Genomic DNA, 5087 nt, shown 5'->3' with positions numbered 1-5087 from the left:
TATAGGCATGAAGCGCCTCACCTGACACCTGACTCTGAGTGGCTGGTTACGTATTAGCCATGACATGAGACTGTGAAGTGACTTTTCTTCAAGGGTATCTTCAAGGCCCTGTTAGACATTTGACAAATATATGATAAGCATATCTCTGCTAGACATTTGACAAACATGCGATAAGTTTATCCACAACTTTATCCACAACTTAGCTAGTGGCCATTAGACCACATATACTGCATTTGCTCACTCTTCTCAAGGCTTAATGCCTCATCTCTTCAGTATCTCTGGAGGATTGGCTCTAAGATAATTTCTATTTCCATTAGCTGATACTGCCCTTACTGCTCTGCTATCTTTTCTTTTTTTGAGACAGAGTCTCGCTCTGTCACCCAGGCTGGAGCACAGTGGCATGGTCTTGGCTCGCTGCAACCTCCACCTCCTGGGTTCATGTGATTCTTCTGTCTCAGCCTCCTGAGTAGCTGGGATCACAGGCATGTGCTACCACGCGCAGCTAATTTTCGTATTTTTAGTAGAGACAGGGTTTCACCATGTTGGCCAGGCTGGTCTTGAACCCCTGACCTCAAGTAATCCATCCGCTTTGGCCCCCCAAAGTGAGTTGTAGGTGTGAGCCACCGCACCTGGACCCCCTCCCCACTTTTTTTTTTTTTTTTTAAATAAATAGAGACAGGGTCTCGGTGTGTTGCCAAGGCTGGTCTCAAACTCCTGGGCTCAAGCAGTCCTCCCACCTTGGCCTCCAAAGTGCTGGGATTACAGGTGCAAGCCACCACGCCCAGCCATCTGCTATCTTCTTTTACCACATTTTATAAATTTTAAAGTCTCTTTGAATACTCCTATTTTACTTTATTCTACATTGAGAGTTTTTTGATCCAGACTCTAGCAGGAGCTGTAGAAGTATTATTCTCTGTGTGGGACAGAAACTTTCTACATTCTGGATCTAGAGTGGGGCTCTAATAACGGATGAGAATTGAAAACTGGTACAAAGAAAAACAATTTTACAAAACATTTAGCCTGCAGAAGAAAACATAGGTAAATATAATTATGACCTTGATGCAAGGAAGGATTTCTTTAAAAAGATACCAACTGTAGCCGGGCGCAGTGGCTCAAGCCTGTAATCCCAGCACTTTGGGAGGCCAAGACGGGCGGAGCACGAGGTCAGGAGATCGAGACCATCCTGGCTAACACAGTGAAACCCCGTCTCTACTAAAAAACTAGCCCGGCGAGGTGGTGGGCCCCTGTAGTCCCAGCTACTCGGGAGGCTGAGGCAGGAGAATGGCGTAAACCCGGGAGGCAGAGCTTGCAGTGAGCCGAGGTTCGGCCACTGCACTCCAGCCTGGGCGAAAAAAAAAAAAAAAAAAAAAAATACCAAATGCACAAACTATAAAGGAAAAGATTATAAAAAAGTCAAATTTTAGAAATAACATCTCTGAAGAAAGATAAGAGGAATTATAATTGTTTCTCAAAAACCAAAGCTTTAAGAGATTGTGAAAAGACTGCACTGGGGTTTTACTACATAATCGACAACACATTCAGTGTATTGGCTTAGTTATTGAACGTGTCAGAAAATTACCTTACCCAGTTTTACCTATAATACGAACTTTCTGACTGGGATTTGGAAATGACATCATAGGGAAGACACGGTGTATATGTACAAGGAACGAAGACAGCCAACTGTTTTGTTTTGTTTTTCTCCACAAAGAGCAAATGAAAAGAAATGGGTTTCACATGAGGAACGATGTCATAGGAAAATAGTTACTGAAATGGATTTCTAACAGAAACTGCCAGACCCAACATGCCCTTTTTAAATAATGAAAACGTATCTCTCCCAATGAGCACTGAGCCAGCAGAAAAATTTTTTTGCCCTCCTCTAAGATAAATATTCCTGCTTACTCTTAAAACAGACTAACAGGCTGGCCATGGTGGGTTACACCTATAATCCCAACACTTTGGGAGTCCAAGGCAAGAGGACACCTTGCAGCCAGGAGTTTAAGACCAACATAGCCAGACACTGTCTCTACAAAAAAAAAATTAGCTGGGTGTGGTGGTGCACACTTAGCTACTCCGAGGCTGAGATGAGAGGATTACTTGAGCCCAGGAATTTGGAGCTGCAGTGAGCTATGATCACACTACTGCACTCCAGCCTGGGTGACAGAGCAAGCCCTCGTCTCTTAAAAGAAGAAAAAAAAAGACATAATTTCTAGTTTATTCCCTAAATGAGAATTTCTTACCTAGGAATTTACAATAGAATAATCTGCAGAATCTGGTGGAAAAAAATACAGGCCTTGGACCTGATTCCTTGTGACACTGATTGAGTAAAGTCTGGCTGGGCCCTGGCATCCATGTTTTAAAAATTATATTCCCCCAGTGATTCTGGTATGAAGCTCCAGTTGAGAACTACTGTGACAGAACTTTTGGATTCTTCACTGTGATTAAGCTTTCTGCAGAATGCTCTGTAATAGCCCTCAATCCTTATGACTGTCCCCATCTGCTTGTTCTTCCATCTGTTTACTCACTTGACCTTCCTAGGTTCTTGATGAGTAACCCATACATGCAAATCATGTTGAACAAATAATGTGTGGGGCAAGCAGGTAGCCTGGTAGCACCAAGTCACTAGCATGTAGTAACAATGAAATGAGAAGACTGAGAAGGTGAGAAAACGCTGAGAAAGAGAAAGAATGATGGAGAACCTGGAAGCATATCAAGCCTGAAAGAGGAAAAAAGGAATGGGAGCAAATGCATAAACCTATACCTTCCTCCCCTCATCCTGCCTATAGTAATCCCTGCACCAGCTGTCTCCTTAGCAACCGCTTCCCATTGGTCGCCAGCCTCAATGGGACTGATATAAACCTTCTGTTATTTCCCTTTCTGAGAGCTGAGGAGACAACTGCCTCTTCTTCAGTTCATTTGCTATTACTCTTGCTGATGTTATATGCTGTTTGGAATCTAGCTATTCCCACGAGGGCTTTTTCCTCTTTAACCTTCACACAGGCTAAGTTCTCTGTAACGGAGCTCATGCGCCTTCCCTGCTTACCACCTTCAGAAGTTAACAGAGGGAATCTGGACAAATTTGTTTTGGACAAACATTACCTACAGACTCTAAGTTTTGACACTCATGGCTGGATGGGTGAGATTAAAGTGGTTGTGAGGACAGATTCAGACAGGGACTTCTGAATTTCACTGCGATGTCTGCTTGTGGTTTGAAGATTTCTAAAAACTACTTCAAGTGCCCTCAGATTTGATCTTCTTCTGCCTGTAAGATAAATGATTTATTCACTATGGCAAATGTTGGGCTGAAATTTTCAACACCAGTTCTTGGTTTGACAAAGACTATTGGGTTAAAACAACAACAACAAAAAAATCCTTGACCAGTCACTGAGACAATACATGAAATGAAATTCTTAAGAATCCCCTAGGAATTTTGTTTTTTTTTTTTTTTTTTTTTTAAGAGACAAGGTCTCACTTTGTCACTCAGGCTAGAGTGCAGTGATACGATTAGAGCTCACTGCAACTCAAACTCCTGGGCTCAAGCAATCCTCCTGCCTCAGCCTCTTGAGTAGCTGGGACTACACAGGCATGCACTCCCACATCTGCTTAATTATTTTACTTTTTGTGGAGTCGGGGGCTCACTATGTTGCCTAGGCTGGTCTTGAATTCCTGGGCTCAAGCAATCCTCCTACCTTGGCCTCCCAAAGTGCTGGCATTACAGATGTCAGCCACTGTGCCTGGCCTCAAGTTTTAACATTACTATAAACATCTTATTGTCTCCAAAATACATGAGTACAATAAACCTATGGGACAGTGTTTGGTTTAGGCCATGTGGACTAATAATAGGTCAGATTTGATATAACTATGCTATTAGCTATAGACTATAGAGACCGAGACCCCAATTCACACTGCACTGAGAAGCATAGTTTCATCAATGTTGTTCTCCAAGAATAACAATCTCCAATCTAATGTCCAGACCTCTTTGTGAGTAGGCCTGGTCAATGTTATTATGGTTCAGCAGTCTTAAGTTTCCTTTCCTGTCTCAACTTTTTGGGAAGGTCTAGGGAAAGCTTGCATAAGAGTTAAGGTAAAGAAAAGTCTAAATAATGTTTGGAATTCTGAGAACATTTAAATATTTGTAGAATTAATTAATGGAACACTATCATATTTAGTCTATATAATACCAATGATGATTCCCCATGATTTATTCTGTTTCAGCCACTGTCATTTATAAAAATTGTCTAGTTTCTCTGCTGCCATGTAGACATTTGAGTGTTGATACTTCTTCTCTATCAGTTACTTTTGTTAATAGCAGAAAGAAGCAGTCTAAGAAAGAGCAGGGACCCAGCGTGGTGGCTCCCGCCTATAATCCCAGCACTTTGGGAGACTGAAGTGGGAGAATCAGTTGAGCCCAAGAGTTTCATGCCAGCCTGGCCAACATGACGAAACCCCATCTCTACAAAAACAAATACGAAAAGTAGCCAGGTGTGGTGGCGCATCCTGTGGTGCCAGCTACTCAGGAGGCTGAGGGGGGAGGATCGCTTGAGCCTGGGAGGCTGAGGCTGCAGTGAGCTATGATCATGCCACTGCACTCCAGCCTGAGCGACAGAGCAAGACCCTGTCTCGAGGAAAAAAAAAAAAGGAACAGGTGTTTCTGTTTTGAGTGATTCTCTAAATACAAAAATGTCACCAACTTATTTAGCTCTATTGTAAGAGTTAGTAGGGCAACAAAAGTTGATCAAGTTTCTACTTTCTATTCTACCAAATACTATCCTGACACTGAGGAGACTATAGAAATGAACACAGATAGAGGACCTGCCCCTTCAAGGAGGGAAGGAGACTGGAACCCCTGAAACATTTCCTCTACTAGAAGAAAGCATCTGAGGTATGTGCTTCACCGTTGTGCTGAGGATGTGATAGCCTTTTTTTGAGCTAGCTATTTACTCAAAAATGTTTTAACTAGAATCAGCTAAAAACATTCTTCATCTAAAGTCAAGGTTAAAAATCTGAGATTTCTCCACTTCCTGTTTGTATTTTACAATGTTGGTTAGTTTTAATTTTTCACCTTAGGCGTTATTCAAATTAGAAAATGC

This window comes from Colobus angolensis, unplaced genomic scaffold (assembly GCF_000951035.1).
Source record: "Colobus angolensis palliatus isolate OR3802 unplaced genomic scaffold, Cang.pa_1.0 Scaffold224, whole genome shotgun sequence".
In the NCBI taxonomy this organism is placed as follows: domain Eukaryota; kingdom Metazoa; phylum Chordata; class Mammalia; order Primates; family Cercopithecidae; genus Colobus; species Colobus angolensis.
This window is presented reverse-complemented; position numbering follows the sequence as displayed.